This window comes from Eriocheir sinensis, chromosome 5 (genome assembly GCF_024679095.1).
Source record: "Eriocheir sinensis breed Jianghai 21 chromosome 5, ASM2467909v1, whole genome shotgun sequence".
Classification (NCBI taxonomy): domain Eukaryota; kingdom Metazoa; phylum Arthropoda; class Malacostraca; order Decapoda; family Varunidae; genus Eriocheir; species Eriocheir sinensis.
In genome coordinates, this window is record NC_066513.1 from 19,757,050 (window position 1) to 19,768,601 (window position 11,552).

Genomic DNA, 11,552 nt, shown 5'->3' on the forward strand with positions numbered 1-11,552 from the left:
AGTGAATTATCCCAATTGTAGCCTTTCATCACGAGGCGCTTTGCCGTGAAGTCCCCGGGCGCACACGCACACGCACACACACACGCACACACACACACACACACACACACACACACACACACACACACTCATAGCCGCCCGTCTCTCATCCTATCTCTCTCCTATACTCATCTTTATCTCATCTCTCCTCCTCACTTCTTTCCTCCATTCACACTCCTCCACTCTTTTCCTTACCTTCCCCCTTTGTTCTTCCTCCATATATTAACTCTTTTCTCTATTCCTCTTTCCTCCTCCTCTACCTCTTCCTCATCTACCGTTCATCATACTTCTCTTTTCTTCCCTTCCCTTTCTTTTCTCTCCTTTTACGCTTCCAATATGTTCTCTCTTCTTCCCTTCACTTCTTCTCTTCCCTTTACACTTCCATGCTCACTTCCTCCTCACTTTCCTCCTCCCTCCTCATCCATACTCATCTCTCCCTCAAAATGTCCCTCTCTCCCTTATTTCCCTTCCTCCTCCCCCCCCTCATTACCTGCATACATACCTTTAATCTCTCCCCTATCATCAACATACCTTCACTCAATCCTGTTCCCACGCAACGAATACACTACTTGATCTCTTTTGAAGGTGTTGTGTGTGGGTTTCGATCCTCTTCTGTCAGTCGCAGGAGGGGTTAGGTTCAGTGCTCCAGAGTGTAAGTAAACGGTCAAATTATTGCTATTCTGGGAGTGTTTCTTTATATATTTTTGGGTTTCTTTTTGGAGTATTTTTATTCGTGTGTCATAAGTGTGAGAGGGATTTTGAAAGGGTTGGTCGTTGTCCGGCATATCGCGTCTCTATTTGGTCTTCTTTTTCTTTTTAATCCTCTCCTTCAAGTCCCTTTCAGTCATTTCCGCTCGTTTCTTACTTATTCTTTCATCTTCCCTTCATCCTCTCCTCTCCTCTTGATCCTCTTTCTCTTTCTCTCTCTTTCTCCGTGCATTCCCTCGTCCTTCCTGACCTTAGTTACAGATTTTACTCTCTTCTTCTTGCTCACTTTTCCTTCCCTTCATCCTTCCTTGCATCGTTCGTCTCGGTTTCCCTTTTCCTTCATCTTCACAATCTTCATACACACTCTCGTCTTCTCCCTCCTGCTTTTTTCTGTCTTTTTGTGTGTAGTTTAAATTTTTACTCACTCTTCTACCTTACTTTCCTTTGCCATCGATCATTCTTGCATCATATGGCTCAGTTTTCCTTTCCCTTAATCTTTGCATACTCTCGCCTTTTCCCTTCTATTCCTTTGTCCTCCTTGGTATGGTTTAAGTTTTTACTCGTCCGTAGTTTAAATTTTTACTCTCCCTTTTACCTTACTTTCCTTTGCCATCGTTCATCCTTGCATCATACGCCTTAGTTTTCCTTTCCTTTTATCTTTACATACTCTCGCCTTTTCCCTTCTATTCCTTTGTCTTCCTTCTCGCTTACTCTCCTTCATTATCCATCCTCGTGTCGCGTCTCGCATTCTCTTTCCTGCATGTCCATCTTCACGCACTATCGTCTTTTTGCTTCCTTATTCCTCTGTCCTCTCCCTTCTCCTCTCCTCTGTTGTCATTCACGTAATAATTAAGTTCTTTAGTCTCTTCTCGCTTATTTTCCTTCATCATCCAGCCTTGTGTCGCTTCTTGGCTTCCCTTTCCCTTCCATCGTCACACTCTACCATCTTCCCGTTGCTGTTCCTCTGTCCTCTTCTCTCCTCTCTCCTCCCGCGTCTCTCCCTCTTTCCTCCCGCTCCTCTCCCTCTTTCCTCGCGCCTCTCGCCCTCCTCCCGGCCCCACACACTCCAGACGCCGGCCGGAAACAGTTCTAAATGGCTCTATTCCGATACACTGCAATTTGCCGGCGGGGGGAAGGGGCTGAGGAAATCGAAGAAAATATTAGGAGACTTGGACCATCTTGGGTAGAGGGACCCGCCGAGGACGCGCACTAAAAAACGACCTTCTGGCCCCTTAGACCTAGAGGCGAGGGTCCCGTGGCTCCCCTACTGGGCGGCTTGGGTCCCTCTGGCGCCGCGGAGAAGCACGGAAAGAATTAAAATCACTGAGCGAGCGCTAAGGTGAAGATTACCCTCCGTGCTTCTGATTCCCAGGCGTGCGAGGGGGAGGGAGAGAGGGAGGGAGAGGGATAGGGGGGGGGAGGGAGAGAGAGGGTGGTCGGCGGCAAATTACTCCCCATTAATTACAGGCTATTTATAGATTAATCGCGCCCTATTTATTGCCATTGACGCCGGGACAATGTGATGTAATTGTCACTCCAGTTAGGGATACCGAAGGGTGCACGGGTGGGGGAGGAGGAGGAGGAGGAGGAAGAGGAGGAGGAGGAGGAGGAGGAGGAGGAGGAGGAGGAGGTGAAAGAGTGAGAGAAACAAACTATACCAAACCAACTAACCTCCATTTCTGTCTGTCTGTCTATTTTTCCCTCCTGTCTGTCTTGTCTGTCTATCTGTCTGTTTCGTGTCTGTTCTGCCTTGCCTGTCTGCTGTTTGTCTGTTTTCCTTCGTGTTTGTGTCTGTCTCATGTCTCTTCTGCCTTGCCTGTCTGTTGTCTGTCTGTTTTCCTTCGTGTTTGTGTCTGTTTCGTGTCTGTTCTGTCTTGTCTGTCTGCTGCCTGTCTGTTTTCCTTGGTGTTTCTGTCTGTTTCGTGTCTGTTCTGCCTTATCTGTCTGTTTGCCTTTGTGTTTCTGTCTGTCTAATGTCTGTTCTGCCTTGTCTGTCTGTTGTCTGTCTGTTTTCCTTGGTGTTTCTGTCTGTCTCATGTCTGTTCTGCCTTATCTGTCTGTTTGCCTTTGTGTTTCTGTCTGTCTCATGTCTGTTCTGCCTAATCTGTCTGTTTGCCTTTGTGTTTCTGTCTGTCTCATGTCTGTTCTGCCTTATCTGTCTGTTTGCCTTTGTGTTTCTGTCTGTCTCATGTCTGTTCTGCCTTATCTGTCTGTTTGCCTTTGTGTTTCTGTCTGTCTCATGTCTGTTCTACCGTGTCTGTCTGCTTCTGTCTGTTCTACTGCGAGGCCTTTTAAGAACAGCTTCAGGCACTACCACTTTTCTTTCACCCTGATTATAGAAGCCGAGAGAGAAGGTTCTGTGAGGTATACTATAGGCAGGCTACAGCAGGTCCTATCCTCCTCCTGCCTGCTTACCCGCCCCCCTGCCTGTCCTGCTGTGTGTTCTCTGCTACGGGGCACTTGACAGGCTGTTGCAGGGAGGGAAGCTGAGGGGACTGGCGAGGTTATGAAGAGGCAGAAAGAGGGACGCAGAAGAGGCCCTGAGGTTGTGAGGGGTGTGTGGAAAGGGTTGACAAATGGGTTGATAGAGCTGAAAAGGGGTTAGTGGAAGGCGTCTGAGAGGTTGTTGAAAGGCAGGAAAGGGAGGAAAGGTACTGAAGGGGTTAAGAGAGAGGTTGACAGAAATACGGGAGGGGCAGAAAGGGGTTTGTGGGCTATGAGGCGTCTGGGGGTTATAGGAAGGTAAGAAGGGGAGGGACAGGTACAGGGAATGGAAGGAGGTACTGAAGGGGTTGAAGAGAGATTGACAGAGCATTGAGGTGAGTTGATAAGGCGTTGAGAGGTAAAATACGAGGTTACTGAATCATGGGGAGGCGGTGGCTGTGTATTTAGCGTGCAGGCGTGGCATTCTGGAAGACCCGGGTTCAAGCCTCGTCTGCCGCTATAAGCCATTGCAGAGTGGCCTACGACCCACATGCTGTCCTCAAGGCTAACTATCAACCCGGACTCTAGATTCTCTCTAAAGGAGGATAAAAAAATGAGCTCAGAGGGACGGCATGATCCAAGCAAGATGGTGCTGCTATAAAACGCTTGCCTGCACCATAACGGACTGAGGCTGACCACCAAGTCCCACCAGGAATACTTACCGGCGCCGTATGTGGAACGTAAAAAAAGTGGATATTTAGGTGAGGCTGTCAGGGAGATAACCTTCGCAACGCCCTTCTCTTTACGCCTTCTTTCTTGTTCTTTTGCGTGTGTGTGTGTGGTTGGTTTTCAATGCCTTTCTAACCTTGTTCCAGTCTTCCTAATCATGTGTGTCCCTTCCTCTTGCCTGTTGGGACCGAAGGGTACAGAAGGACGAGGGAAAGGAAGGGAATGAGTGTAAAGAAAGACACACCGCACCGAGGCGCTGAAAGAGGAGGTAATGAGACAAGATTGCATAAACTAACTCGCGTGAGAGGTACGAAAGGAGCTGAGAAGAATCTAAGAAGTCACACGAGTCGTAGAGGTCGCTGGGGTCGAGCTGGGGGGAGCTGGGACTGACGGGGGGATATGAATAGGTCGTAGGAGTCGTGTAATGATCGTGGAGGTCGTTTGGGGGTCGTGAGGGGGTCGTTAGAGGTCGTGGGGGCTGTGAGGTGGCCAACACGTCGCCGCTAATAACAGGTTTGACTGCACGCCTCGATAAACGACGCGACGCATCTTGTAAACAAATTAAAACGAAGCTACATATTAATCCGCTCACTCCGGCTCGCTGGTTCACGGAGAGGATGCAGTGGTGGTGGTAGTAGTAGTAGTAGTAGTAGTAGTAATAGTAGTTAAGTCTGTAAATTGATCAAAGAAAACGAAGCAAATGACGTCATGAGCCAAAACAGAACGAAAACAAAACGCAAATCAGATATTACGCATAATCCTCTTCCTCCTCCTCCTCCTCCCCCTCCTCCTCCGGCATTACCACCCACGGCCTCAGGGGAACCATTATCAGAGGAAGTCAACAAGGGATCGAGTCACACGAAGCCACAATGACACAATAACGAAACACAGCGGCAGCGGCGGTGAAAGCGGGGACGGGGGCGGCGGCGGAGAGAGAGAGAGAGAGAGCGGAAGAGACGAAGAGGAGCTTGAGCGGCGAGAGCAGGAGGAGGAGAAAGTAGAGAAGAAAATTATCCTCCACGAAGACTAATTTTCTTCTGCCCGGGAGGAGGAGGAAGAGGAGGGAAAGGAGGAGGAGGAGGAGGAGGAGGGTTGGAGGTTGCAGGAAGGGGTAAAAGAGGAGAGGGAGGAGGAGACGAGTTGAAGGAAGGAAGCAGAAGCGGAAAAGGAGCAGGAAAAGGAGGAGTTTGAGAAGGAGGAGGAGGAGGAGGAGGAGGGGGGTTGGACGTTGCAGGAAAGGCGACGCTGGATAAAGTAGAGAAGAAAATTATCCTCCACGAAGACTAATTTTCTTCTGCCCGGGAGGAGGAGGAGGGGACGGAGGAGGAGGGTTGGAGGTTGCAGGAAGGAGGAGGAGGAGCAGCAGGAGGAGGAGGAGGAGGAGCACCGCTAATCGATGTGACGCCAGCAAGCCACATTCAGAGTCAGCAGCGCGGAGTCTTACAAGAGCCATAATGAACCCTAAATTTGACATCATTATATTTATCAACTCTTTGTGCCGCGTGGAGGGTTTGGGAGTGAAGGACCCTCGACTTGATCGCTATCGGGAGTGTCGCACGGCCAGGGAGGGAGAATGGGAGGGAGGGAGCGGAAGGGAGGGAGAGAGGGGGAAGGAGAGAGAGGTAAGTGTAATTGGAAAGAAAGGGGTACTTAGCCTGGAAGAAGAGAAAGGGCAGAAGTAGAGGGAGGAAAATAGGTTTGTTGTGGAAGTGAGAGATGATGATGATGATGATGATGATGACGGTAGGAGTGAAGATGAAAGCGCGAAGATGAAGGATACGAAATGATGTGAAGAGAGAGCAGGAAGGAAGGAAGGAAGTGAAGGAAAGTCAGTGAAGAGGAAAGAAGAACCGAGGGAAAGGGAAGGAAGGGCGAAGAAGGAAAGGGGGGACGGGGAAGAAGAAAATGAAGAGGAGAGACGGAAACGGAAAGGGGAAGGAAAGGACGGGAGCGGGGAAGAAAGTACGGAGGAAAAGGGGAGGAAGAAGAAGGGGAAGAAGGGGGAGAATCTTGCACCAGTTAACTTTAGGAAGACGACGTGAGGAGGAACACTGGACCTTAGGAGTGAGGACAAAAGGGGTGAGAGTCGCGTGAAGGGGAGTGGAGCAGCGATATGACCCTTAAAGAGAAAGAAGGGGGACGGAAGAGGGGGAAGAGGGGATGGGGGGGCCGAAACCGTGATGGGCCAACGATCCCTTCACATCTGTCCCGCATCTCATTTCGGCCGCATTGTTTCGGGGCCGCGACTTGGAGTGGTTAATTGCAAAGGTTTTTACCGAAAATAAAGAACACAGTGAAAAGAGGCGCTAATGGCCGGGTAATGAAAGAGCCGAGGCCGTATCAAAGAGGGCGCATTATTCTCTTAAGTGGAGGAGAAGAATGAAGAAATAAAGACTCTCGAGGACTCGTTATGAATGTCTCCGGGGATAAAAGAGACGAGAGGCGTTATCAAATGGCGGCGACACGAATAGCGAAGGACGAAGTATTGCCTCAAAGTCTCCTCTTCTTCCTCTTCTTCCTCTTCCTCCTCTTCCTCCTCCTTGACATGGTCCTCTGCTATTGTCATAACGCTTTTCCCTATTGTCATCCTCCTCCTCCTCCTCCTTCTCCCTCCTCCTCTTCCTCTTCCTCTTCTCCTCCTCCTCCTTGCCCAGTCCCCTCGTCTTCCGTGTCCCGGAGAAGGGTCTCACATAACAAACGAATCCCTTCCTTCCCCTTCCTCCTCCTCTTCCTCCTCCTCTTCCTTCCCTTTGCCCTCCTATCCCTTCCTCCCTTTTCTTCCCCTTAATCCCCTTCCTTTCCCTTCCTCCCCTTTCCTCTTTTTCTCCTTTCTTCCTTTTCCCTTCCCTTTCCTTCCCCTTCCCTTTCTCCCACCTCCCCTTCTTTCCCCTTTTCCCTTCCCTTTCCTTCCCTTTTCTTTCTCTTCCCTCCCCTTTTTTTCCCTTTCCTCTCTTTCCTTTTTTTATGTCGATTTAGGTAAGAATGTTACACTTCCCTTAATTCCCCTTTTATTTAGTCTGTGTGTCATTTTGTCTTTTTGTTCTCTCTCTCTCTCTCTCTCTCTCTCTCTCTCTCTCTCTCTTTCTCTCTCTCTCTCTCTCTCTCTCTCTCTCTCTCTCTCTCTCTCTCTCGTGTCCTCCTCCTCCTCCGCCTAATATTCAGCACCTGGTCATGTGTCCAAACAAAGAGGAGGAGGAGGAGGAGGAGGAGGAGGAAGAGGAGGGAGAGGAGGAGGAGAGAGGTTGATGATGGAAAAAAAAACTGTCGTGACATACTGAGGTGAAAGGGTAAGAGTAGGAGGAGGAGGACGAGGACGAGGAGGAGGAGGAGGAGGAGGAGGAGGAGGAGGAGGAGGAGGAGGAGGAGGAGGAGGAGGAGGAGGAGGAGGAGGAGGAGGAGGAGGAGGAGGAGGAGGAGGATAAGGGGGAGGACGAGGAGGAGGAGGAGGAGGCGGAGGAGGAGGAGGAGAGAGGCTGATGATGGAAAAAAAAACTGTCGTGACATACTGAGTTGAAAGGGTAAGAGTAGGAGGAGGAGGAGGAGGAGGAGGAGGAGGATGAGGAGGAGGAGGAGGAGGAGGAGGAGGATGAGAGAAGGAAAGAGGCATAATGAAAGTGATGAGAAGAAGAGGAAGAGAAAATGGGAAGGAAAGGGGAAGAAAGAGGAAACAGATGGTAGAGAGGAAAATAGTGAGAGAAGAAGAGGATAAAGAGGAAAGCGGGAGGAGGAGAAGGGAAGAGTGAGGGAAAACAGGTGGGAGAAGGGAAAGGGGCAAGGGAAAATAGGAAAATGGGGAAACAAGAGAAAGAGGAAACAAGAGGAAGAGAAGGGAAAGGGGAAGGTGAAAAGAGGGAAAATAGGAAAGAGAAAGAAAAGGGAAAAAGATGAAAGAGAAAGAAAAAAAGGGAAAAAACAGAAAAAAAGAGGGGAATGCAAAAGGAAGAGAAGGGAAAAGAGGGGAAAATAGAAGGGAAAATGATAGGGAAAAGAGGAAACAGAAAGAAAACAGAGGAAAGAAAAGAGCAAAAGAAAAGGGAAATAGGCAAGGGGGAAAGAGGGGAAAAGGGGAGACAGAGAAAGGAAATGAGGGAACCGAAACAAAGAAAAATTTATAAAGGGAAAGGGAAAAACAGGACAAGGAAACAGAAAAAAAGAAGGGAAATATAGAAGGAAGAGAAGGGAAAAGAGGGGAAAATAGAAGGGAAAAAGATAGGGAAAAGAGGAAACAGAAAGAAAACAAAAAACAGAGAAAAGAAAAGACCAACAGAAAAGGAAAATAGGGAAGGGGGAAAGAGGGGAAAGGGGAAGGCAGAGAAAGGAAATGAGGAAAGCGGAAAAGATGAAAAAGGCGAAAACAGGACAAAGAAAAGGAAAACGAAGGAGGTGAAAAGAAAAAGAGGAAACATAAAGAAAAGGGGTAAAGAATGAAAGGAAAAGAGGGGAAAGAGAAGAGAGGAGAGACACGGGCAAGGGGAAACAAGGGGAAAGGGTCGGCGGAGTTGCTGGCTCGCCGTCCCTTTGTGCGTGGTCTCTGCCGCTGTCTCGGCCGCCCGTGTTTTGCGGCGCTAATGGAAACTCAAGTAACAATCATTTTCTAATCGCCAGTAACTCAGTTTGCTCACAATGGTGTAATTACATTTCACTCCACCCTGAAGCCATCTGTTAGCTCCCTCCCTCCCCCCCTCCCTCCTGTACCTTCCCTTCCTTTCCCTTCTCTAGTCTTCCTTTGCCTCATATTCCCTTTCTTTTCCCATTCACTTTCTTTTGATTTTCTTTCCGTTCCTTTACTTTCTTTTCCTTTCCCGTCCCTTCCATTCCCTTCCCTTCTCTACTCTTCCTTTCCCTCCTATTCCCTTTCTCTTCGTTTCTTTTCATTGCGTTGCTTTCCTTTCTTTTCCCTTCCTGTTCCACCGCTTCCCTTCCCTTCCCTTCCCTTCTCTACTCTTCCTTTGCCTTCCTTTCCCTTCCCTTCCCTTTCTTTTAATTGCTTTCAGTTCCTTTTCTTTCTTTTCCTTTCCCGTTCCACTACTTCCCTTCCCTTCCCTTCCCCTCTCTACTCTTCCTCCTATTCCCTTTCTCTTCCCTTCACTTTATTTTAATTTTCTTTTCGTTCCTTTTCTCTCTTTTCCTTTCCCGTTCCACTACTTCCCTTCCCTTCCCTTCCCTTCTTCTGCCTCTTCTCTCGTATCCTATTTTTCTTCACTTCTTTACTCTTCTCTTCCCCTCTCTTCTCTTGTTCTCTATTCACTCCCATCTCCTTTCCTTTCCATTTCTTTCCTATCCTTTCCTTCCTGCCTTCTTTCTCTTTTTTCCTTTATCTTTCCTTCCCTTTCTCTTTCCCTTTATTGCCCTTTTCTTTTTCTTGTCCTTGTTGTTTCTCTTCCCCTTTCTTAGCATCACCAACTATCATATTTTCTCTCTTCCGCGCATCTCTCATTCTTCCACACTTCAAATTTCCTTCCTCTTTTCTTTTTCTTCCTTTTTTCTATGAGTCTTCTTCGATCCTCCTTTTGCTCTTTTCTTTACTCTTCAAATAACTTCCTGTCATCTTTTTCTTCCTTTTTTCTATGAGTCTTCCTCTTCGATCCTCCTTTTACTCTTTTCTTTACTCTTCAAATAACTTCCTCTCATCTTTTTCTTCCTTTTTTCTATGAGTCTTCTTCTTCGATCCTCCTTTTGCTCTTTTCTTTACTCTTCAAATAACTTCCTGTCATGTTTTTCTTCCTTTTTTCTATTAGTCTTCTTTTCGGATCCTCCTTTTTCTCTTTTCTTTACTCTTCAAATAACTTCCTCTCATCTTTTTCTTCCTTTTTTCTATGAGTCTTCTTCTTCGATCCTCCTTTTACTCTTTTCTTTACTCTTCAAATAACTTCCTCTCATCTTTTTCTTCCTTTTTTCTATTAGTCTTCTTTTCGGATCCTCCTTTTGCTCTTTTCTTTACTCTTCAAATAACTTCCTCTCATCTTTTTCTTCCTTTTTTCTATGAGTCTTCTTCTCGGATCCTCCTTTTGCTCTTTTCTTTACTCTTCAAATAACTTCCTCTCATCTTTTTCTTCCTTTTTTCTATGAGTCTTCTTCTCGGATCCTCCTTTTTCTCTTTTCTTAACTCTTTAAATAACTTCCTCTCATCCTTTCCTTCCTCTTCCATTAATATTCCTTTCTCTCTCCTCTCCTTTACTCTTCAAATCTCCTTCACATCTTTCTTCCTTTTCCTATTAATCTCCTTTTCTATTCCTTCCTTTTCTCTTTCCTTGACTCCTCGAAAATTTCCTCCTCCTCCTTTTCCTCTTCTGTATGTGTTTCCTTTTTCCCCAGTCACATGGTAAGCAGCTCTTCTATTTTCAGACATAAGGTTAACAAGTGTTCCTTTTGACCGCCTCTATTTTTACTCACCAATGGCCGGACACTCACTTCCCTCGCCTTCACCTCAGGGTCAAGGGGTCATAGAGGAGGGTCGAACGGGGGGGCGTGAAGGGGGGGGGGGAGTTAAAGGGGGTTAGAGAGGTCGTTTTTGTGACGCTTGGCTGAGTTTCTTTGACATAATTTTGAGTTTATGAAGAAGAGGAGGAGGAGGAGAAGGAGGAGGAGGAGGAGGAAGAAGGGGGGAGGGGTACAGAAGGGGGCGTGTTTCCCCTACATCCTCCTCCTCCTCCTCCTCCTCCTCCTCCTCCTCTTTTCCTCCTTCCCTCACGCCCCTGCCTTCCTCCTTTCCTCCCTTCACCCCACCCCCCCCCACCCCTATAACCTCTCTTCCCTCCAGCAAACTACCTTGAACCAGCTATATACCCTCTCCCCCTTCCCTCTTTCTTCCCCTTTTACCTCCCTTACCTCCCTACCTGTCTCTCCTCTCCCCTCTCCCCCTCCCTCCCTCACTTTCTCCCATTCCCTTTCCATACTCTTTCCCTTTCCTTTCTCCCCTCCAAACTATCTTGAACCAGCTATATACCCATCTTTCCTCCCCCTAGCCTCCCTTCTCCTCCTCCCTCCCTATTACCTCCCCTCTCCCTTCCTCCTCCCCTTCAAACTAACTGAATCACCCTCCATCGGCATCCTTTGAACCTCAATGTCGCGTTTTGTCCGAATCTGAACCCGTGAACTCCCTTCCCCTTCATACCCCCGTCCCCCCGCAGCCGCCACGCCCCCTCCGCCCTTACTGTGGAGGGGTGTAAGGGTGTCTTTGTCCCCCTTGTGCCCTCCCTCGTCCCCCTCCCCCTCGGCACCTCCCTGTCCCACTTCGGCCTGAGAGAAGCTGTGAGGCGGAGGAAAAGTTTATGCTGCGACGCCTCGATTGAATACCTGGACCAGATTACCGTGTTGAGAGAGAGAGAGAGAGAGAGAGAGAAGGGGGGTAGGGTGGGGAGGACTTCTAGAGTTCAGTCCTAGGGCACAATGCAATCAGGCTAGAATCGGGCAAACAGGGTACTGGGTTCTTATCTCAAGGAGGGTAAGCAACAGGAGCGCTGACGACATCTTTTTAAGCTTTACTTAGCACTAGTTAGACCTCAACTCGATTATGCAGTTCAGTTCTGGTCACCCTACTCTAGAATGGATATCAAGATGTTAGAGTCTGTACAGAGGAGGACGAAAATGATTCAAGGGATGAGAAACTTACCATAGACTTAAGACATTTAAAAATCTGCATTCTCTAGAAA